Here is a 25,972-nt window from a genome sequence, read left to right on the forward strand (position 1 = left end):
GAGGGATGGGAGAGGCATCTTATAATTTATCAAGATATGAGTTCTGGCACCTCGTTTTTTATTTTTAAAAAGTGTGTGTGCACACCCGCATGCGCCTTTTGTTCTTAAAAATATGCAAGACCTTTTGTTTGAAATGACTTTGAGAATCATCTGTAGGCATATAGGAAGCTGCCTTATGTTGAATCAGACAATTGGTCCATCTAGCTGAGTATTGGCCACCCTGACTGTCAGTAGCTTTGCAGAGTTTCAGACAGGAGTCTTTTCCCAGACCTACCTGGAGACACCAGGAATTGAACATCGGACCTTTCTGCATGCAGAGCAGATGCTCTGCACCTGAGCTACGGGCCTAAATAAAGAAGAACAAGACTAAAAACTCCATTTAAAATATGTAGCCATCCGCAAATGAAGGCCTGTTTTCTGGTCATTTCTCCAGCTTTATTTGAATCTCCCTTTGTTTCTAGTAATGTTCTTCAGTTTGGCATTTTTTTTTGTTTTATTTTCTCCTTTCTATTTCTGTGTGTGTGTATGTGTGTTATACAAGAATTCACTCACACTCAGGGGAAATTACTCAGCGGCTTCCCAACTTGTCAGTGGACAGATGATAAAGCCTTCTCCAGCCGCAATTTCTGCCGAGGGGTATATGCATTGGCAAGTCAATATGGATGTCCACAGCATGGTCTGGAATTATTGTGGACATGTTCCATGCACAGACCTAATACTGGGAGCACAAACAAACCGCCACTGCTGTGGTAGGAGCAGTATCCTTGTTAGAACCCACAGTAAACGGCTAGTGAGAGCACTGGCCTGATAACAGAAGGAGAGTGTGACTTATGGTTGGAAAAATAATTTGTCAAAAGGGAGGATGAAAAGAGCTATGCTGATACCTGCCAAGACAGAATCTAGCTTAGTCTAATTATATGGTAATTGGATAAATTCACCACAGGAAAGAGTGGAGCTTTGTGTGATTTTTGAGTCTCTCCTAAAGGAAGTTTCCTGTTAAAATTCTGACATTGCAGTAGGATTATTTTTGTGCTGCTTGTAGAATTCATCATCCCTCTGCACATGCTAATCATCCCTGCCAGGGATAGTTTATCCCAGAGTTGTAAATGGTGCCTTTAAAAAAACGTTAGTTTTAAAATGCATTTAAGTTTTGCTGCTTTTCTTGCAATTTAAAAATAAATTTTGATTTCAGCGTTCGGTCACTGAACACCCTGAAACAGATGTTGATGACAGGGTCAAAATAATATATAATTTCCATGAAAAGTTAGCAACACCAGGCTGTGGAATGAGAGAAAGAAGTCTTAAATATTATCATCCATTAAACAATGTTATATAAGTTTACACTGCTGTTTATGTCTATAAGTTAATTAACACACTCAGAAAAACAGAATTAGAAAGTTGTGTATCTCGTTCAGGTGGGGGGAACCTGAGTCACAAGGACTGCCCTCCAAGCCTCTCTATCTGGCCCTCGGGACTCTCTCCAGATCACCCCCCTCCTCAGCCACACCCCCTCCTGGTCCTGAGTTACACCCCTTGAGTGTTTTTGCCTGGTTCATTCCTGACATTTATATACCACTTAGAAATGCAAATGATTACACAGTATATAAACGTCATCAAGAAATTAAAATGAAATAAAATTAATGTGTCCCTGAACTCAGATAACGGCTCTTGCTCCCCTAGTGAGAGGATACACAAAGGTGTGAGAGTGTATGCAAACACTAGCTTACTGTACAAAGGTAGAATTTAATTTGTTGCCCCACTGGCCACTGGCATTTGGCCCCTGTAAAGTTGCCCAGAAGGGCATGTGGCCCTCCATCTGAAAAGGGTCCTCTATGCCTCATCTAATTCATATACTGCCTTATCATCAGGCTTAATCTGATCCACAAAGCACTGGAATATAGCCCCAGAACCTACTTTTCGTGCCAGATTAAGCCCTGGAATGTGTAGGCAGGAACAGAGGAATCAACACATTGTCTCCATTTGCTGAATAATCAGCCACAATCAGGTCACATCTATCTCAGAATAGGGATAATAGTTTTCAAGACACAAGACGTAACTTCAAAACAGGCTAGAGCCCCAGAATATGTATCTGGTAGGCACAGCTCACATTTCAAAGGGCTACCTTTGAAGACAGTTCGGAAGCTACAACTAGTGCAAAATGCGGCGGCCAGATTGCTGACAAGGACCAAGCGGTCCGAGCATATAACACCTGTTCTGGCCAGCTTGCACTGGTTGCCAATATGTTTCCAGGCTAGATTCAAAGTGTTGGTATTAACCTATAAAGCCTTATACGGTGCGGGACCACGATACCTTGCGGAACGCCTCTTCCGATATGAACCGGCCCGTGCACTACGTTCTGCTACGAAGGCCCTCCTCCGGGTTCCAACTCACAGGGAGGCCCGGAGGGTGATGACAAGATCTAGGGCCTTCTCAGTGGTGGCCCCCGAACTATGGAACAGTCTCCCTGAGGAAGTACGCCTGGCGCCGACTCTGCTCTCCTTCCGGCGCCAGGTCAAAACCTTCCTATTCTCTGAAGTATTTTAAGTTACACTGATTTAATTTTAAAAATGTTTATTGTGTTGGATTGTTGCTTGTATTTTAGTATTGTTTTGTTATTTATTGTATTTTTATGCTGTTTTATGTTCACCGCCCAGAGAGCTATTGCTAGTCGGGCGGTATATAAATTTAATAAATAATAATAATAATAATAATAATTTCAGTGTGAAGCCTCTCTCTCTGGGCTGGTTCCTATGAGAGCTGAACATTGGATTAAAGACGCAGCTTTTGCCATCATGATTTGCAAGATTCACATTCCTGCCTTCCAATCCGCTGTTCTCCATTCACACTGAAGGGAAAGGATCAATCATGCAGCTTCTTAATGACCACGCCCTCTTAAGGTCAAAATTTCACTTCCTCTGGTTACCTTGGCAACCGAACATGTTCAGTTTGTTCCGGAGTAAGTTTCATAAAAAAGAAAAAATCCTGAAGCGCAATTATTTGTATTTTCACTATCCAGCTGAAATACAAATACTTTTGAACAGTTATGCTTTTTTGCACAAGTTAGGGGGGAAAGAAAAATAAAGCAACGTTTGCAGCAGGCTTGCAGAACGGGAGCCAGCAGGAAATGACATGAACAAAGAGAGGAGGAAGAAGTGGGCATGGAGAGGGGAACAATTGACACACCCACCTAAAAGCATCGGAGCAAAGCATCTGCAAGCCCTAGAGATACAAAGCAGAGACGGTTTTTCCTTCACTTTTCGCATTTTCAGCTTGTTGGTTTAATTCGGGTTTAAAGGGAAATGCAGCGACACACCTTCCCTTTGCCTGCAATGTCATGTAAACCCTGCAAATTAAATGGGGATGCAAGTAGCCCCTATCTCACTATAAGTCGCCATGTGAACGGGCCCTCTCTCTCTCTCCCCTTTTCCATTCTTGTTTTTCTGTCTAGATTTTCATTCTAAAAGCAGAATAAATAGATATATCAAATTACATAGCTGTTAACATGGGAGAATTCTTTCTGTGCAAGCTAATCATGCATCCTTTCCTGTCATTAACATTTGCATTGTTGTTTGCAAATGATGGCTCCCTCCACATCTGTATGGAGTTGATAAGACCCCCATTACCACTGGATGGAGTTCCTTAATCCTATTGTAACAGACCGAGCATTCAAGTTGAGAAAGACCTTCACTGGACATATTAAATAGACAGAAGCTGCTGCTGCTCAGAAAAGGAAGTTATACATGTACATCCAGGACAATATTTCACATTATGTCAGTCAAGCAACAAAATCCATAACTTTAGGCATTATTATTATTATACTTTTTTCATTTGCCCATCATCTATATGTCAATTATTCTAAAACTAAAATAATGATATGTGGGCAATATAGTAGGTCTAAATCCAGCTGGTCTCTAAATGGCCAACCACTTGAACAGGTCAACACATTTAAATATCTAGGCATATGTTTCAATAACAAACTCCGTTGGAGCCCTCAATTGGAGGCAACTAAGTTACTGGCCGCAAGGTCCAGTGGCCAATTAAGGAAATTTTTCTATTCTCGTGGTGGTCAACTTATTAACCCAATGCTAAAAATCTATGTAGCCAAACTCCTCCCTAAAATCCTATATGGTTCAGAGCTCTGGGGTCACTCAGAAAAAGCTAGCCTTGAAGTCCTCCAAAATACATTCTTGAAACAAATAATGGGCCTCTCCAGAAGTACCCCATCAGCCCATATAAGAGCGGAACTTGGTCTACCCTCTCTGTCAGCTCGGATTGATTTAGCTTTCCTACGATATTGGAAAAGAACATCTTCCACGGGTGACTCTCCCCTCACAAAACTTTGTTGGCATGATTCTCAGAGTGTGGGAGGGTGGGCCTCAAAATTTACTGAATTACTAACAACCTATGACCTCACCCTAGACAAATTCTCAAACTTTAATCCATCTGAGTTACGCAATTGGATCTTTAATCATGATGCCTATCAAGATAGAGCATCAATTGTGGCAGCCTCTTTTTCCCTCTGGTTCCCTCAAATTAAACTCAACCACGCCCCGGCCGCTTATCTTACCAGTTTGACCTGTGCTCAGTTGCGCAGAGCCTTTACAGAATTGCGGTTTCAAACCATGCCCTCAGCTATTCTAGAGGGCAGATATAAGGGCACCCCGATCACTGAACGCCTCTGTATTTTTGGTTGTAAAGTCCCTGAAGATTTAGCCCATTATATGCTTTTATGTCCCTTATATCAGCACCCCAGAGAAAAATTCTTAGCTTCTTGTTTGAGTTCCACCAGGGGGTCTCCCAATGCAAAATTAGTAATAGAGTTATTAATGGACAATAACAAGCAGGTCACAATTGCAGTGGCTAATTTTGCTTTCGCTGCTAAAAAGCTTAGAGCAGCGTACGTAAACTCCCTATGAAACCAACTTGGTGACGTACTCAAGTTTTAAGTCTTCTGATTTTAAAACGTTTTCTTGTAATCCGTTGTGCCAAATCATGTTTGATTGCTTTTATTCTGTTATTTTTATGATGCAACGGCCTATGGCTATATGCAAATAAAGGAAATTGATTGATTGATAAGACCCCCATTACCACTGGATGGAGTTCCTTAATCCTATTGTAACAGACCGAGCATTCAAGTTGAGAAAGACCTTCACTGGACATATTAAATAGTCAGAAGCTGCTGCTGCTCAGAAAAGGAAGTTATACATGTACATCCAGGACAATATTTCACATTATGTCAGTCAAGCAACAAAATCCATAACTTTAGGCATTATTATTATACTTTTTTCATTTTTATTTAGAAAATGTATATTCCACCAGTCCAACACATTTGCAGTGCTTAGAGTGGTTTACAACCATTGAAAACAAAACAATCCCATACAAGAATTAAAACTACAGCATAAAAATGGAGGCAGTCTTGCAATGTAAAAAATAGTTTAATCTGGGTCTCATTGTATGCTTAGTGCAACAGGAAAGTTTTAACGACGTGGCAAAACAACAGTAAGAGAGGGGGACATACATGGGGTACAGTATTCCACAATCTTTATTGAAGTTCACGGCATCAGGAATCTGTGCACAACCATGTTTTTGTTTGATAAAAACAACCACAAATGAATTAAAATGAAGCAATTATTTTCTCTTCCTGGATCATAAGAACATAAGAAGAGCCTGCTGGATCAGGCCAATAGCCCATCTAAGTTATCACAGTGGCCAACCAGCTGCCTACTGAAAGCAGAATCTAATAACAACAATACCCTCCCCTCTTGTGGTTTCCAGCAACTGGTATTCAGGAGCATGCTACTTCCAATCATGGAGGCAGAGCATAGCCATACTGACTAGTAGCCATTGATAGCCTTATCTAGCGATGGCAGGATCTGTCAATTTCCGTTCTCTCAGTTTCTCATTTTTCCAATTAAATTCAGTTCTCCACATTTCTGCAGCAATTTGCGACTTTAAAAAAAAATCTCATGAAAAATTATTCAGCAGTTTAGTGAGAATTTCTTCTAATAAACACATTTTTGTATACAGTTTTGACTAATATACACATTTTTGCAAGCAATTTCTCTTAATATAATGCATTTTTGTATGTGATTTTCACGAATATATTCATTTTTATGCCCACATTCCCCTAATCTGTGCATTTTTGTAAACATTGCTCGGTTGGAGAACTGCTTTGCAAAATTTGGATAAGTGCAAATTTTGAAGGATGGCTGTGTTTCAGTTTTCATATTGTTTTGGACAGTGCAAATTTGATTAATTTGCCTTTAAATGTGAACTGGATCGAATTTCTCACCCATCCTTAGCCTTATCCTCCACTTATCTGTCTAATCCTCTTTTAAAGCCATCCAAGTCAATGGCCATCACTGATTCCTGTGGGAGCGCATTCCATAGTTTAACTATGTGCTGCATGAAGAAATACTTCCTTTTGTCTGTCCTGAACCTTCCAACATTTGGCTTCATTGGATGCCCACAAGTTTTAAGTGCCCTATCCGGGCTGGCCTAGTGATTTCCTTGCTCCCTTTAGTAAGTAGATTTTTCTCTTCTCCTCCTCAGCTCTTCCTTTGGGAATGCAGGAGCTTCTACAGACCTCAGGTAAGTTGTTTCTACTATGGCAGATGTGAGGAACCTTTGGCCCTCTAATGTTGCTGAACTATAACTCCCATTATGCCTGGCCTGGGACAGATATGCCTGGGGCAGATGGGAGTTGTAGTTCAGCAACATCTGAAAGGCCAAAGGTTCCCTACACTAGTACTATGGAAATCACCTGTAAGAGTCCTCGACTCTGCCTTTCTGAGGAGTCAACTCTGCAGTTGCTTGGTGGAGCCAGATTTCCGAAAGGACATCACCTAATGTGAAAAGTTTTGGTTTTGTTTGTTTAATTAAGTCTAGATAACTGAGAGAAGAGGCATGCTGAATACATCTGCACTCAGTTCTGGAGTACAGTTCTAAGCATCTTTCGAATTCGAGCTAGCATGCTATAGCAGTGGTTAGGATGTTGGACTAAGGCTAGAGAGACCTGGGTTCAAATCCTCTTTCAGCTGTGAAGCTCACTGGATGACCTTGGGCAAGTCACTTTCTCTCAGCCTAACCTAATATCTCAAGGACCGCTTCTCCTCCATAGGAGGCTTGGAGAGTGGCAACACGAGAATGGGCCTTTTCATTGGTAGCTCCCTGACTGCGGAATGTTCTCCCCAGGAAGGCATGCCTGGCGCCTTCTTTATCCACCTTTAGGTGTCAGGTGAAGGCCTTCCTTTTCACTCAGGCCTTTGGTATGCTGTCTTAGTCCTTTTTGTTTGGGTTTTAAAGTTTTGTATATTGTATGTTTTAAAATTTGTTTTATATTGTATGTTTTAAAAATGTGTTGCAAGTCACCTAGGGACCACTGGTATGAGGAGACCAAATAACTAATTAACCAACTAACTAAATAATAACAACCTTCCACACAGGGTTGTTGTGAGGAAAGGAGAGAACCATGTACACTGTCTTGATCTCCTTGGAAGAAAAAGTGGTGTGTGTCTGTAGACAGATATCTACCTGTAAACATAGATCCAGAAGTCCCATTTAGATAAATAGAATGTATTCCTGCAAATATGTTCTGATTGCATCCTTAGTTTGAGACTTCTCTGATTTTAACAAAGCTTTAAACTTACATTCATAAATACACGTTAAAATAAATTTGGTCAACATTGTGGCCGGATAGCTAGACATTTTTTCCACATTCCAAAACTTTTGATTTTCTAAAGTATTAAAAGTTATGATTTCACATCCTGTAATAATTTTTAACCTAGAGAAGAAGATGCAGAGTGCCTGTACAATAAAGGGAATTCATGTAGAAGCAAATGCCTGCTCCTTTTAAAAGGAGATGCTGACAGGTCTTGCTTTACTATTGCACTATGTGAGACACCACTATAATTAACTTAGGTGGCAAGAATTTTGCAAGGTACAGTAGCTATTCATATGAACGAACAGTCATATGTTGGCTTGTGTGATCTAAATCACAAATAGCTGTTTTCAGAAGCAAGGGAAGGTGATGGTGAATGACAGCCAGCCCTACCATGTCTCTAACAAAGTTGCTTCAAAAGGAAAATGGGCTAATTTCGGTCCCACTCTCTAAATACATTCTGAAAAGTAGAATAAAAGCTAATAAACAGTAAAATTTAGTTTATAGGATTTGTCAAGGTAAACGATTGTGGCAAATTCTGGTGTCATTTATTATTATTATTATTATTATTATTATTAATAATAATAATAATAATAATAATGACTTCCGGGAAGGGTGACTTCGCTTGTGCCTGCTTTTGAGACGGGCTCCCACCTCAAAAGAAGCTTATTCAGATATAAATCAGTCAGAACATTTTTTTTTGACTGATGAAATTTCTCCCGGGCAGGGAGAAACGTAGAGATCAACCTCAAAAGCCTGTTTTTGTTGGGAGGACTGGATTTCATTAATTTATGAGAAAAGGTCCAGCCAGCAATTATTATTATTATTATTATTATTATTATTATTATTATTATTATTATTAATAATAATAATAATAATAACAGACCTGCTCTTTCAGAGAGAGCGACTCCATCCAAAGCAGGCAACTGACCAATTATCCAAACGTGGAAACCACCAACCCACAGTGTCTCCATCTTTCTAGGATTCAGACTCAGTTTATTGGCCCTCATCCAGCCCACCACTGAGTCCAGGCAGCAGTACAAAGCTTACATAGTCTCTCCCGATTCAGTTGTTACAGAGAAATAGAGCTGGGTATCATCAGCATACTGCTGACACCTTGCCCCAAATCTCCTGATGACAGCTCCCAATAGCTTCATATAGATGTTAAACAGCATTAGGAACAAGATGGTACCCTACGGCAACCCACAGCATAACTGCCAGGGTGCTGAAAGACAATCTCCCAATGCTTTTATCTGAAAACAATGCTGGAGATACGATTGGAACCACTGTAAACCATCTCACCAAGTTGGCCCAGAAACATACCAGGGTCAATGGTATCAAAACCCACCAAAAGATCAAGTAAGAATAACAGGGTCACTTTCCCCTTGTCCTTCTCCCAATAAAAGTCATCCATCAGGGTGACCAAGGCCAATTCAGTCGCACAACCAGGACTGAATCCAGACTGGAATGGGTCAAGATAATCTTTTTCATCCAAAAGTACTTGCAATTGCTGCACCACAACCCTCTCAATCACCTTCCCTAAGAGGGGGTATTTGCGACCAGGCTGTAGGTGTCGCAAACCAGTGGGCCCAGGGTGGGCTTTTTCAGGAATGATTGGATCACCGCCTCTTTCAGAGTAGCTGGAACCACTCCTTCCCATAACAATGTTGACCACACCCTGGATCCACTTGGTCAAACCCCCTTGGCAAGTTTTAATAAGCCAAGAAGGGCAAGGGTCAAAAGGACATGTTGCTGGTGCATCATCACAAGCACATCGTCCATATCATCAGGCTGTAACCATTCCCAAAAGTTGAAGCAGACGTTGCACTGGATGCCTTATGGGGGACTGCAGGAGATATGGATGGGACATCAAGATTGCTACGGAGGCAAGCAACTTTACCCTCAAAGTGCCTTGCAAACAATTCATGGTGGGCCTTGAAGGGTCTGAAACTCCATTTCCTGGAATTGATGTCAACAGACCCTTGACAATGCAGCAAAGCTCCACTGGATGGCTACTTGAGGATGCGATGGTGGCAGAGAAGTGGGCCTTCTTTGCCACCCTCACCACCACACAGTAGGCACGGTTATGATGTTTTACTCATGCCCGATCAGCCTCACAGCATGTCTTTTGCCATTTGTGCCCTAGCAGTCATCCAGCCTGTTTCATTGCCCTTAGCTCACTGGTATACCAAGGTGCAAACTGGGCTCTAGAATGCCGGAGAGGGCGCTCGGGGGCAACCGTGTCAAGATCCCGATGCACCTCGCTGTTCCACTGCATGACAAGGGCCTCAACAGGGTCACCTGTTCTATCTACTGGGAACTTCCCCAGGGCATTCAGGAATCCCGTGGATTCCATTAGTCTTCAGGGGCGGTCCATCTTAATCTGTCCACCACCCCTGCAGGGTAGGATTGGAGCCATAAACCTAAACTTAACCAGAAAGTGGTCTGACCATGACAATGGGGTGACATCTAATCCCCTATCTCCAGACCACCCCTTCCTCCATCTGGAGCAAAAACCAAGTCAAGGGTGTGCCCTGCTGTATAGGTCAAGCTGGGGACAGCTTGAGACAGCTCCATGATCGTCATGGAGGCCATGAAGTCCCAAGCCAGAACATTAGAGGCAGCCTCAGGATTAACCTTGAAATCACCCAAGACTATCGTTCTGAGCTCTTCTAACACCACAGCCAAGACAGCCTCTGCCAACTCGGTCAGAGAAGCTGCCGGGAAGCAGGATGGACGGTACACCAGCAGCAACCCTAGTTTACTGTCTCCTTGGCCCAACACCAGGTGCAGGCCCTTGCAACCAGCTCCAAGACAGAGTGGTTTCCTGGTAACAGAGATGGAAGATCTGTAGACCACAGCAACTCCTCCCTTCCATCCCTGCAGCCTGTGCTGGTGTTGCATCAAGTATCCAGGTGGGCAAAGTTGGGCCAGATCAATTCTCCAAGCTCACCCACCCAGGTCTCGGTAATGCACATCAAATCAGCACCTTCATCCCCGATCAAATAATGGATAAATGTGGTCTTATTGTGTACTGATCTGGTGTTAAACAACAGCACACACAGGCCAGTGAGCACAGCAGATGAACAATGAGGAACCTGTCCATGAGAGGAGTAGGAGTGAGGAACAAGGTGTAGATAGCCTTGCCCTCATCTTCTATGGTAGTTTCCCACCTCCCCATGGCTATACCTCTGTCTACCCATGATCACTGAATTTGGGGTGGCATCACCCATGTTCCTCCTTACTAAGACTCCTCCTAAACATCTGATATGGACCAAACAGGAGCCCACCAACAAAGCCTATCTGAACCAGTAATCCCAGTAGGCCTCCGAGATAATTGGGAACAGTCAGATTCACTCAATATCTTTCACACAGGGCACATCCTCTCCCCCCTGTCTCACACCCGGGGAGGGCCAGCCTTCTGTCAGTTGCACACTCACTCTGAAGGCATCTGGCAACTTTCTTTTTTCATTCAGTTCACTGCACAGGCTCACACCCTGTGCAGGAATTACACATGTGCCATATGCCCTCCCCACTACCCATCTCCTCTATATTGGTTAAAATAAAATAAAATAGAAGGAGGTAGTGCCCATGCCCATGCCCATGCCCGTGTCCTCTGGACTCCCTAAGGGGCTCCCCAAGGGCAGCCGGGCTTTTATGCCTCCTGTCCCAGCCAGGAGTTGATGCAAGAGGCTGCAAGATTGACTGCTGCCTCTCTCTGGAGCCAGGGTCAGGCAGGGGGTCCCAGTCCTTGCAGCACTTACCAGGGACTTCAGCTGTCTCAAAAGACAGCAACCCAGAGGAGCAAGCAGAAAGCACCCAGATGCTCAGGTATTCACTCCCAGGGCAGGTCTCCTCCAGTCCTCCAGAGTTGCAGGTGTTCCCCAATGGGTTTTTAAAAAAAAAAAAAAAATCAGGTGCCGGCACTCATATATTGATGAAGGTGCTGTGGCTGCCAGCACAAAATGGCTGCCATTGGCAGAAAAAAGTGATAGTACTCTATATCAGTGAGTACTGTCACACACATAAAAAGCCCTGCATACAGTAACATGCAATTTGGCCCTAAATGTGAGAACACTTTGCCCTGATCTTTTAATGAAATGCAGCTGAAGGCAGTGCTCAAATTATGGGGGATGGGAAGGGAAGCAGGGGGTCCTTAATGAAGCCCACAAGCTTTGCCCCCTGGCTCACACTGATTTTTACAAAATCAGTGCTCCCACCCCATTGCCTTCTACAAACAGTAGGTAAAGGGGCCATTCCCTGTGATTTAAGCACTGGTTGCAGGAAGCTACAATACTGAGCCAGAAGACTGATGGAAGGTGTTTAATCTTTTCCTTTCAGGATATTTCCCCCATTCAAAATCCCCTCCTAGGGTGTACCATAGGGGGAAACCACTGTATATTTGCCCGTGTAGGATTTTGAGCCAAACCATAAATGGCTGAGATGGGAGGGTTAAGCACTCTCTGTCCTCGCCCTTATTGACGTTGCACTTAAGTGTGCAACCTCCCATAACTGTCTTTCTTTTCTTTTCTTTTTAAACTCAGCTAAAGTAAAATGCAACTCCATGTAACATGCAGCTTGGATCTCAGTTATTCCTGCATTTCAATCTGATTTTTCAAATAAAATTGTCTTTTATATGAAATACAACATAGTTTTTGAAATGTACTATGTGCTGACAGCTAGGCTATCATTACCCATTTCAATACTTCAGTATGTTGGTGGCAAGCGAGTTTCTCTTTCACCAAAGCCAGCACACTACGAAAAAAAAACTTCCTATGATTTCCACATTCCTAATTGCTGTTCGTGAATTACAAGTGGTTCCCCTTTAATAGCATGCACCATTGGCAAGGTGATTGTGGGTATTTATGCTACTAAGCATTATAACTATGAGTGCCTGTAACATTGGCATGACATAATCCAACAGTACCATGCACAATTCATATCTGGATATAGAAGCCACGGTTATGTCAACTGAAATTCAGCGGCCTTTCAGGGGAGATTCAAAAATATCATCAAAACTCTCAAGGAACTTTTTGTAGTACTTTTAAATATATTCAGATGAATTTCCATTGGCCCTGCAGTTGCTGTTTGACTGTAACTCCCATCGTCCCTGACCATAATGGATGGAGAATGTACAAAATTCAGCAGAGGTATGCACATTCCCCAAAGCCTGTTGGGGATTTTGCATAATGGCCGGAGAATGTTCACAATTCAGGCAATATATGCACATTCCCCAAGGTCTGTTGGAGATTATACATAATGACTGGAGAATGTACAAAATTCAGTCGATATATGTACATTTCCCAAGCCTGTTACAGATTATGTATATTGACTAGGAAATGTACACAATTCCCTCTTCATGGAAGGTTAATGTGCACATTCTTCATGAGACTTGATTAAGGTGCACAACAGCTGGTAATTATGCACATTAACCACTCAATTTACATTCCCTTTAACACATATACACAACATAATCTTGGGAAGTTATATCCCATTTAATTTGCTTTTGCACACAGTCAAGCTGACAGATTTTTTGGATTGGATTAGCCAAGAGTATACCCCATTCTACTTCTAATCTGTTACATTAACAAATATAACAGATGGTTCCAGGGTATGGTCTGAAAGCTCATGAAGTCACCAACTTTTTGAAGCTAAAGAGGCCTGACTCTGGTCAGTGCCTGGATGCGTGACTGTCTGGGAGCTACATGTGCACTGTCCATGATAGAAGAAAGTTGGGATATCAAATTTGAGGGGGGGGATTAAAAAATTAAAGTTCTCTGCCAATATTTTCATCTTGTAGCAGCCACACTAGTGGGCCACAAATCTGGCTCAAGCTGGGGGTCTATGGTATTTGCTGTGGGATACAGAAATTTCACTGACTGTTTCTTTTAAAAAGGCAGACTGTATTTATGCTAACGTTAATTTTTTGTGATGGGAAAGGTCTTGGTTTTCCGGACAGGACAGGTAACAGTAACAGTGTGCCCTTTGGTGATGTGTGAATGGTTTGGGGATTCTAGGTTGTTATTTGACTTTACGTTAGGAGGATTTCCTGCAGTTTAATTGGTTTTGTCGTGTGTATTCAGCACAATGGGAAGGAGCTGAAGTTTTAAAATGGAATGGATGGGTCATCACACTATTAAATTAAAGGAATAAGTGGTGCTGGCCAAAATGATAATAGTTCCTGTGGAGCCCTGCCTCATTCACTGCACACCTGACAAGATATACACATTCCCTAGGTAGTGAGGCAAGCCGTGCATGCATGCATAGCACAGCTGCCTTCACTCCAAATATTGGTAGAAAGTGCTAAATAGTCAAAGCAAATTAAGCTTCTGAAGCACGGTCAGGAAAGATCCAACAGGTTTCTTGCTATGCTCATGGAATTCAAGAATTTTCATTAGATGGATCAATTTTAATCTGCAAGATCAATGGGCAGATTCACTAGATTTGGGGGTGGAGCGGGGGAAATATCTATCATCATCATCATTTCTATCCTGCCCTTCCTCCCAAAAAACTCAGGTCAGCAAACAAAACAATACAATTTCAAAAAACAATTAAAACATTTTAAAATATTTAAAAAGTCACATATCCTCCAAGTTAATACTTTAAAGGTTGCCAGTAGGAACAGTGTGTTTCTGCCATCAAATACCTGGGTGAAGAGGAATGTTTTTAAATTCCTGATTTTGAGGGAGACAGTCGCACCTCACCAGGCATTCCATAAATGTACTGAGAAGGCCTATGTCTCAAAACACCTATTCATTTTCCAGTGCTAAATACTACAATTCTATTGAAGCATGTCTTCAGCTGCACTGGTATTAGTTTGGAGTTTCATGACCAATAGGAACTTCTTCCTATGTGGGTTGCATGTTATTACATAGTAAATAAACTCTCTCATCACACTGCTACGGCTGGCCTTCTGTCACAGCCAGGAATGCTTCCTATGTAACCCCAGCATAAGAAGAAGATTCAATTGTTCTTGCAAGCTCCATATGAGAGGGATTCTAGCCAGCTTTGGAATTTGACAGCAGGCTCTAAGCACTGCTTAGAGATGTCAAGTAGACAGCTATGCTCCCAAATGGAAATAGGAGTCGTAGTTTTCTGTCTTCAACCAGACCTCTGTAATTGTCCAGATGATAGAGATGAAGAGATGGATAATTTGATTTCTAGTCTAAATCAGGGATGGACAGATGGTATATAGGGATCTTTTGGTAGATCGCTGGGTGACTGGAAACAGATCAGCAAGGATTTCTCATTGTGTATTTTTTGCACTAGGCTCCAGTTGGTGGATTTCAGGATTCTAGTCAAAAAACAAAGTTGGTCCTGAGAACTTGAAAGGGATTTCACAATTTAGGGGCTGCCACAGAGTATGCCCTCTCCTGGGCCACCATCCCCGCAACTTCTGAAGGTGGTGGAACTACCAAGAAGCCCCCTCTGTTGATCTTAACACCCAAGAGGGTCTGTAGGGAAGGAGGAGGTCTCAGATATTTGGGGCCTAAGTCATTTAGGGCTTTAAACCCTAATGTGAGCACCTTGAACATGGCCCAGAAGCAAACTGGCAACCAATACAACTGTTTTTGGACTGAGGTTATATGAGTTCTAAAAGCAACCCCAGTCAGTAATCTAGCTGCTGTATTTTGGACCAGTTGAAGTTTCTGAGTTGTCTTCAAGGACAGCTCCACACAGAGCACATCGCAATGATCCAATCTGGAAGTTACCAGAGCGTGGCCATCAAAGTGGGATTGTAGCTGGCAAACCAGCCATAGTTGGAAATAGGCATTCCTAGCCACCCAGGCCTCAAGTGACAATGCTGGATCCAGGAATACCCTCAAGCTATGAACCTGCTCCTTCCAGGAGAGTGCATCCCCATCTAGAACAGGCCATCATCCCACCTCGTGGACTTGAGAACTTAGAACACATATCTCTAACTTTTCAGGATTCAGTTTCAAATTGGAGGCAGTGATGGACTGGATGTGGGCCAACAAACACCTGTCTAGCAACTCAGCAGCCTCTCCTGATTCAGATGGGACAGGGATATAGAGCTCAGTGTCATTCAGCTTGCAGAAGGATTCTGTGGAACTCAGAAGCTCACACGTCACAGTATGAAGTTTTGTTGCTCTTAAAGATACATCATTTTACCAACCTTCCAGATAAAAACCAGTCCAACAAATGCGGCAGTAAAATCTGTTGAAGGCTGGAAAAAACAGGTGGCAGAGTAACACAGACTTGCCTTCATTTGCTCCTTGCAGGTTACGGGTTACCACTGTTGCTAAGTTGCTGCAAACAGCTCACCATTACAACTATGCATATATTTAGGATCAGTTGTTAATCTTCCTTTCCCACAGCCTCGTGGTACACAGCCTACTACTGCTGTTATAGTTCTACTGAAATCCCAGAAAGATAGTCTGCAATTCTGATCAAGTGCAAAATCCCCATATTCGTCGTCTGATTTATACAGTCATGTTTTGTATACTCATGGTTCAATCCTTGGAAAGAACCTGTAAGGAAATCTTAGTTTAAAAACAATCCCTAAAAATAAATGTTTTAATCCATAAAACTGGCACATGCCTATCACTGATGTATTCAAAATAGCAAAATAGCCATGTAACGTGTTCCTCTGTTAATATTTGCCATTTTTTTGCCTTTGAAGTCAATAACATCCTACTGTATGTGTTTATAATGTCATAGTGGAAGAGAGTTAAAAAAAACACCACACATATCAAAATGGAGAAAAACAAGCACAGGAGCAAAGGAAAAGAGCCAAAGGACTTACAATGCCCCTAAAGTGCTCATGTCTACACAATGTGGAACCTTTCCAACCCTGCTCTTGCAAGATAAGAATGTGGCATCCTAAATACGCAAAACACAGGATCACAGCTGCTGGGCAGCATCTTAGGTCCTTCCAGATAATGGCCTCAACCCAAAATAGGGTTAAGTGGACATTTGTTTCAATGGCATGCTTAATTCTGCCTTGAATTGTGACCAATCGGTTTATGCTTTTTTTTTTTTTTTAATCACAACGGTTTTCATTGTTGTGTGGGTTCCAACCATCTTTCCTCAAGGAAGTGCTTCTGTTTTGGAGATATCACTTTCTTCAGCACTCAGCATGCAATTCAGTGTTCCTGAGGAAATGTAGCCCTTTTCTGAACCATCAAGGCCATTGCAAGCTGGACCGCTTTCTGGTATGTGGTGGCACTGATGTTACAGACAGTACTTGGAAGGTGCCTTAGATTAGGCCTGTGCACAGTGCAAATCAGGTCTATTTGGAGGTACTCAGGTATCAGATGAGTCGGGTTCAGACAGCCACAGATTGCTACGGGTCAGATTGGATAGTCCACTGCACTGTGTGGTTGTCAGGGGGTTGGGCATCAGGCAAGAAGAAAAGCCAGGCAGGGAAGGAAAACCTCACAACAAGGCCAAGACCTACCTTGGATCCCTGGTTCTGTCTTCTCTGAGAATGTAGGCCCAGCTTCCTCCCTGCCTGAAGCTTCCTCCCACCTGACCTCAGGATCAGTCCCTCGGGACTTCTGCACAGAATTGAGGTGTTCATTCTGCAGGGTGTGGGTAATGCTCTGCAAGTGGCTTTTGTGAGGCATCCTTCCCTGGCTCTCCCTGTCAGGTTCCCACCTGCTCGTGGTTACTGCCTGTCTCTAGGCACCACCAGGGACTCCACCAGTCCGGACCGCTCTCTCTTATGATTTCTCTCCCCGCTCTAGCACAGATCTCAACAGATCCCCCTGCTAGGCAACCACCAGTAACGTCCCAATACTAGTATTCCCAGAGACTCTGAATACTGGTATTGTTATTCTCTTCACCGCTGCCACCATTTCTTACAGTTCCCCTTCAGCCTTGGTCATTACCTTACCCTCCCTTCTGGTCTGTGAAACCCCAGCCAAGGATCAGGCCTTTGGTAAACCAAATTAAGTATTTATTACAGATAACAAAGCTAACAAGATTAACAAGATTTCTTCTTAAAGCACATAAGCATATGGTTTTACTCAATACTAATCCGAACTTCACCTCCCTCCTGGTAAACAACTCTCTAAACCCCACCAAGCAATCCACTCTTTCTTTTCTCCCCCCAAATTCCACAATTCACCACCTCACATTCACCCAGATTTACCTGTCATCCTTTCATTTATACTGTCAGCCATTTTAAACATTCAGCCAATCATCAAGCATTCTATTGCCCATTCACTCCCCCTCCTCTTTCACTACTTACCATGTATACTCTAAACAACCAGCACTTACCATATATACACTAATATATAGGAACATCACATTTCCCCCCCCTTAAACAACGGCAGAGTATTATTCCTGTTCCAGGATTTATACGTCGCGTTAACAAATAAAAGTCTCTATGGGGAAAATGTCTTTCTTTGTTCCTCTGTCTGGTCACGTCACTGCAGTCCCAGCCACTTGCCTGGAAAGTCCATCGGCCAGTACATTGTCCTTGCCTTTGATGAACTGGAAGTCCACTTGATAGTCCTGTAGGGCCCAGGACCACCTCTGCAGCATAGTGTTATGGTTTTTCATAGTCTGCAACCATAACAAGGCCCGATGATCCGTAGTCACTGTGAATCTTCGTCCCCACACGTATGGGCGCAACTTGTTCAGTCCCCACATGACCGCTAGGCACTCCTTCTGGACCGACGAATAGTTTTTCTCCCTCGGCGTCAGCTTGTGACTCAGATACGCCACTGGATGTCTGGTGCCTTCTCTCTCCTGCAGCAAGACGACTCCCAGCGCGAGGTCTGACGCATCTGTAGCCACGATGAATGGTTGCTCATAGTCTGGTGCTATTAATATGGGTCCTTGGCACAAGGCTTGCTTCAGCAGATCAAAAGCCTTCTGACATTCATCCGTCCATACCACACGCTCAGAACACTTCTTCTTGGTCAATTCATGCAAGGGGGTTGCTATTTCCCCAAAATTTCTCACAAACTTCCTATAAAAACCAGCCACACCCAGAAATGCCCTTACTTGTTTTTTGGTTAAGGGGATCGGCCACGCTTGTATTGCCTCCACCTTGCTCCATAAGGGGGTGATTTTCCCACTCCCCACCTTATGTCCTAAATAGATTACTTCCTTTAGTCCAAACTGGCATTTCTTAGCTTTTATTGTGAGGCCTGCTTTTCTTAAGGCCTCCAATACTGTTGTCAGGTGTTGGACATGCTCAGGCACCGACTTGCTAAAAATGGCCACATCATCGATATAGGCCACTGCAAAATCTGACATGCCTCGCAACACAGTATTGATTAGCCTCTGAAATGAACTTGGTGAGTTCCTTAGTCCCATGGGTAAGGTCACAAACTCATATAACCCATCTGGTGTACTGAAGGCAGTTTTGGCTCTGGATTGCTCGTCTAGTTCCATTTGCCAAAATCCTTTACAGAGAACTAGTGTAGAGATAATGGTTGCTGCCCCCAATAACTCTAACATAGCGTCTACCCTAGGCATAGGATACGCATCTGGGACAGTAATTTTATTGATTAGCCGATAATCAATGCAAAACCTTGTCGTTCCATCTTTTTTCGGAACCAGGACAATACTTGAGGCCCAGGGACTGATGGATTCCCTGATCACTCCTAATTCCAGCATCTCTTCCACCTCCTTTTTGATCTCATTCAAAACTTTCCCATTCGCACGGTACGGAACAGATCTGATTGGGGCATGATCTCCAGTATCAATGGAATGTATAACTATACTGGTTCGGCCAGGTTTGTTGCTAAAGAGATTCCTATAGGTTTTCAAAACTCTCAGAATCTCTTCTTTTACTTCCTCCTCTACCTCCTCTGACCATTCCACTTGATCTACCCCTCCTTTGTCTTTGCTTTCCTGTACCAAATCTGGAAGTTCAGGCCCACTTCCCTCAGGGAATAAGGTAACTTGCAACACCTGTGCATCCCTGGTATGGTAAGGCTTCAACATATTTACATGAACCACTTTGCTTTTGTTTAATTGGTCTGTGGTGATTACATATGTCACTGTGTCAAGCCTTTCTCTGATGGTATATGGTCCTTCCCAGTTAGCCTGTAATTTGTCATGTTTCCTGGGTATGAACGCCATAACCATATCTCCCACATCATACACACGTTCCCTGGCTGTTCTGTCATACCAGTAACGTTGCTTCTCCTGTGCATGACTCAAATTCTCTTTCACTACTTCCATCATTGATGTTAATTTATTGCGGAATTCCAATACAAAATCTACTACAGAAGTTTTGTACTCTCCCAGAGTTCCTTCCCATGAATTTTTTAGCAGTTCCAAAGGTCCCCTCACTTTTCTAGTAAACATTAGTTCAAAGGGTGAGAAGCCTGTTGACTCCTGAGGGACTTCTCTGTATGCAAATAAGAAGCATCCCAAACGTTCATCCCAGTCTTGTGGGTGATCTTGAACATAGCTTCTTATCATGCCCTTCAAAACTCCATTGAATCTCTCAGCCCATTAGTGGCGGGATGGTAAGTAGTGGTCTTTAGATGTTTTAGACCACAACATTTCCACATACATTGCATCACTTCTCCCATGAATACACTGCCTTGATCTGTCAGCACTTCATGAGGGAAACCCAGCCTCATAAATATTTTTAATAAAGCCTCTGCCTCTTCCCCAGAAACCACTTGATACAGTTTGTCTTCTTCAGCAGGCCTGCTAGTGGTTGCTATGGTGACCTGAGGCTGGTTAACAGATTCCACCCTGTTTGTTTCAGCCCCCCTTAATATGGCTTCTTTTTCTCTGCCAATTTGCTGTCTGGTCACTACATAGATCTTTCCTTGGGCGCCCATTACATCCCTTCCCAGTATTACTGGTTCTTGTTGCTGGGCATTAATGCCTACTTTATATCGGCCCTCTCGGCCTCTCCAAGTCATTTCCACCAGGGCCACAGGCAAACTTTCTGGTTGACCCCTCACTCCTTGGATAGTCACAGTTTCCTGAGGTAATATTTCTTCAGATTTTATTAAATCTGGCCTCAGTAACGTCTGAGCGGCACCAGTGTCAAGCAATGCCCAATAAGTTGCCCCTTGTACACTCACTTCCTCTCTCAGACTTGAATCAAGGTCTGTTACTTCTGTCCAGTTTATCTGGCAAAACTGAACCTTTTTCGCTGCTTCTAAAGCCTTGGGCTCTGTTTTCACTGCCCTTGTCTGAGCAGGATTACTAATGGGGTTGGCAACCTCACATTGAAAACGTAGGTGCCCCGGTCTACCACATTTGTAGCATAATTTCTCCTCACTTTTAGGGTACACAGATCCACTCTGGGGTGTCCTGTGCCCTTCAGATTTTAATGGAGGACTCACCCGCTGTGGTACCACATCCCTTCTGCCAGCACTATATGGTCTGGGTTTAAACTCTCTTGATGTTTTCCCCACCCAGCCAGTTCTATTGGAGGCGAAGTGATCCGCCAGCTCTGCGGCCTGCTGCACAGATGTAGGGGAACGGTCTTTGACAAGGAGCCTTATTTCTGGTGGTAACTGATGGTATAATTGATCCAGTATCATGAGGCTTTTCACCTCTTCCACTGACTGAGCTTTGGCACTACTCATCCACTTTCCAAATATATCCATCAACTTTGCTCCCAGTTCCACAAAAGACCTCCCTGTCTGTATCTGGCAATTTCTGAAAAGCTTTCTAAAATAATCAGGCCCCAGTCTGAATCTTTTAAACACTGCTTCTTTGAATTCAGCATAGGTGACGGGCTTGTCTGAGGGGAAATATTGGTATACCTCAGCCAATTCCCCTTTAATCAGGTTTGATAAATACTGCATGTATTTATCTTCAGGTAGCCCCCACAACTGAGCTGCTTTTTCAAAGGTGCTGAGGTAAATTTGAGGATCTTGACCAGGCTCATAGACAGCAAAGTCCTTTGGAGTAATTTTTATTTTTGCTCCATCTCTCTCTTTCCTTGTCTCCTCAGAGTGAAATTTCTCTCTATCAAATTTTAACTTTTCTACTTGTAATTCAGCATCCAATGCTCGTTGCTTCTCCCTCTCCTCAAACCCCAATCTCATTCTCTCAATTTCCAACTCCCTCTGTTTTTCCTTCTCTGCACCTTCCATCCTCAATCTCTCAGCTTCCAACTCCCGCTGTTTATCTTTTTCCTCAGCCTCCATCCTCAATCTCTCAGCTTCCAACTCTCTCTGCTTGTCTTTTTCCTCAGCCTCCATCCTCAATCTCTCAGCTTCCAACTCTCTCTGTTTTTCCTTCTCTGCACCTTCCATCCTCAACTTCTCTCTCAAGTACTCTATATAAGCGGGATTGCTTAAATATCCTTCTGGGGTCTCTTCTCTGACAGGTTGTTTTTGCTAGGCAGTTGCAAATCCTATAAGTGCTACCCTCAATTCGTCTACCCCTTTACCCTCATGAGGTAAATTGAATGTTATGCACTTCTCCACCAGCTCCTCTCTTTTCATTTTTATGTATTCAACCATGGTGTTTGAGTTCACTCACTCTTTGCCACACACTCTTTGCCAGTCACTCTCACAAGAAATCTTGTTTTGTTATTTCTGTTTGCCACACAACTATTAGGGATTGTCTAGTATTCGTATCTCACTGCTACAGCCAACACCTGTGACGTAGTCTCCTTTGTCACCACGTGTCTTTGGGACTCTCTTTGGTTCGTATCTGGATTCTCTGTTGTTCGTATCCCACCGCTACTGACACCACATGTGAGGTGTCCTTCCCTGGCTCTCCCTGTCAGGTTCCTACCTGCTCGTGGTTACTGCCTGTCTCTAGGCACCACCAGGGACTCCACCAGTCCGGACCGCTCTCTCTTATGATTTCTCTCCCCGCTCTAGCACAGATCTCAACAGATCCCCCTGCTAGGCAACCACCAGTAACGTCCCAATACTAGTATTCCCAGAGACTCTGAATACTGGTATTGTTATTCTCTTCACCGCTGCCACCATTTCTTACAGTTCCCCTTCAGCCTTGGTCATTACCTTACCCTCCCTTCTGGTCTGTGAAACCCCAGCCAAGGATCAGGCCTTTGGTAAACCAAATTAAGTATTTATTACAGAAAACAAAGCTAACAAGATTAACAAGATTTCTTCTTAAGGCACATAAGCATATGGTTTTACTCAATACTAATCCGAACTCCACCTCCCTCCTTCTTCACTCTCTCCTGGCAAACAACTCTCTCAAACCCCACCAAGCAATCCACTCTTTCTCTTCTCCCCCCAGATTCCACAATTCACCACCTCACATTCACCCAGATTTACCTGTCATCCTTTCATTTATACTGTCAGCCATTTTAAACATTCAGCCAATCATCAAGCATTCTATTGCCCATTCACTCCCCCTCCTCTTTCACTACTTACCATGTATACTCTAAACAACCAGCACTTACCATATATACACTAATATATAGGAACATCACAGCTTTCCTAAAGGAAAGTTGCTTGCTGAGCCTCACCAGTACAGGTTCACCCCCTCCACTCAACAGCTGTTCAGTGGAGGGTTGATTCTGCATGGCGTGGGTGATGCTTCCCCTACAGTCAAAGCCTCTGCTTAAGCATTGATCTGGGAGGGGGGACAGCACACAGAACCCTGCAAAATTGACCCCCCTCTCTGCTCCTGGTAGATGCCCCCATCTGATTTTCAACGATCCTTCCTCCTCCTCCTCCTCCTGCCACAGTCCACCCCATTGACGATAGCCCTCCAATCCTGAGAAGAGGGTATTCAGGGCCTCCTGAGGGCTGCCTAAGGAAGGACGGGGTGGGAAATCACTTCCCACCAACCTCTGGTGCATCTCTGAATCCAAGCTATGGTGTTTAAAGTGACATGTCTTGCACCCACAGTGCATACATCAATCACACTTCTGCTAAACTCTGATTCTGCTAAGTGTTTCACAGTCAGCCTAATGGCAAGTGCTCCAGAGTGCTTCATCTTTCAAGGTTGTTGTTGCTGTTGTTATTTAATGCATCCAAACTTTGTGGAAAATATGCAAATCCTTTCCATTATAATCCATATCGAGCCTCAACATGCATCATAAATTGTGCCCCAAACAAATGCACTCAGAGCAACTTTTGCCTTGTAAGATTCAGTAACTTTCCCCACCTGTCTTTTTTCTAAATTTCTGTGACAACTATATACTCTGTGAAGTTACTGATTAGTGACTGCTGATTAGTTCAGAATGTTGTAGACCAGCTTTGAATTATAAGTTCCCAATTGGTCTTGATCCAAGTTTATCAAGGATGGGAAACGGTGAATTTAATTTTTAATTTTCACTGCCTGGCTTTACCCATGTTAGGTCAGTATTGAAGCCACAACTATATTTGTACCATTGATTTACTTATGTGTATTCTCCCTGTGCGCGCCCCCGCTTTGCTGAAGAACAGATTCATTTTTATTCCAAATTGCTGAATTGTAAAAATTTATTACAGAACAGCAGGATCCAGGGGATCTAAAGGAACTCCATCCCCTATATCAAGCATAGGGTATCTGTGGCCCTCTGGCTGTTATTGGACTCCAACTCCCATCAGCCCCAACTAGCAATGCCAGTGGTCAAGGGATGATGGGAGTTGAAGTTCAACAATTGCTGGAGAGCCGCAGGTTCCTTTATATGAACTTGTTCAACCATTATAGTCATAATCTGAGGGCTTGTTCCATGACTCATTGCCATTAGCAGTTACTCAGAGCAGGGCTGTTTTAACGCTGGCACCCAGGGTGTGGCATGTCCTCCTTCTGGTGGCTTGGGAGGCCCCCACACCACAGGCCTTTTGTTGGGTCCCAAAAACTGTTATTTCACAAGGCTTTTAACCCCAAGTGATTTTTAAAAAACTGGTCTTCCTCTTGACAGTTTCTCCATTACTATCTGTGGTTGTTTTTGCGACCTGCACTTTTTAGTTTTAACTTGTGATTTACTTTTTAGCCCTTGTTAGTTGGACTGGCTTAATTTAGTGTGTAACCCACCTTAAAGGCTTGTTAGTGAAACGCATGCTGTAACAACTAATATAAAGTGTTTTAAAAAGATGTTATATGCAATTATCATAGTAGCTGTGTTTGCCCATAACTCTAAGCCGTGGTTTAGCATTATGAAGATGAGCCTATGTGAGCCATTGAGAAGACTCGTTCTCCATGAATTTGTCTAATCTGCTTTTAAAGCCATCTGAACCAAAGGTGATCCAATTCTGTGAGTTGTGTCAAGAAATAATTTAATTGACATTGTGTCAAGAAATAATTTAATTTGTCCACCCTGAATCTTTAATTTGATGGCCCTGAGTTCCACTGTTATGCGATATGTGGTTTATAAAACGTTTTAACTGAAGAAACATGTCTGAACTGACATTTGGTGTTGGAACCTGGAGGCCTTCCTGGATTTTGTTCATTTCATAATAGAGCAGGGACCAGTAGCTTGCTCTTGCAGGGAAGGCCCGTAGCTCAGTGGAAAACATCATTTTTGCATATAGAAGGTCCCAGATTCAATTCCTGCCATCTCCAGGTAGGGCTGGGGAAAACGCCTGTCTGAAACTCGGCCACTGGCAGTCAGTGCAGACAAATGGACCAAAGGACTGGTTAGGCTTAGGCAGCTCTCTCTGTTCTTCTGCCATAAGCAGTGTTCTTGCAATCATTGCTTCTTTCCATTGTTTTTTAAGGTAAGTATCAAGTTCACCAGGTAAAAGAGATCCCGTCTTTGCCACTGGGCGAGCTTTGTCTTCATGGCATCCTCGTGTGCTCTGCCACGACGGTTCTCCCGCAGAAACCCTATGCAATGATAAGCATGTAATATTTATAGCTCTCTTTCAACACCTTTCCTCACAATGTAAAGAAGCCCCATTTCAAAATTTTTCCTAATTAAAAAAAATCTCTTTGGGGGATTTCAGCAGATGGAACGAGGCCAACAGCAGGTGTGGCATTATAAAAGCCAAGCACTTTGAACTGTCAGCCACTCTCTAACCTCTCTCTCTTTGTACAGCTCTCACGGAAGCATGCCAGTTCCACTTCAAAACAGCTGCTCTCTCACAAGTATACCCTTGGCTCCCATTCATTCATGGTGCAGTGAGAGAAGTCAATGCTTAGACCAAAAAGGGCAACTCATCCTGCCTGCCCCCACCCCTTCCTACCCACAAATCCCTATAGGAAGCCTAACAGGTCCAGGTGAGACATCTGTGTGAAACTCAGCAATAGAGCAGAAGAACACAAACGTTTGAAAAATAAAATGTCCAATGTTCTTTCCTTTAAAAAGAGGAACATCTATGAAAATTGTTGTATTAAAGCCACAGTTTTGGGGAAACAATCAAGTTTGATTGCTGTACACAAATATTTTTTTGGACTCCTCTGATTAAGAGTCCTCTAAAATTTGAGTTCTCTTATTTTAAG

Source organism: Rhineura floridana, chromosome 4 (genome assembly GCF_030035675.1).
Source record: "Rhineura floridana isolate rRhiFlo1 chromosome 4, rRhiFlo1.hap2, whole genome shotgun sequence".
NCBI lineage: Eukaryota > Metazoa > Chordata > Lepidosauria > Squamata > Rhineuridae > Rhineura > Rhineura floridana.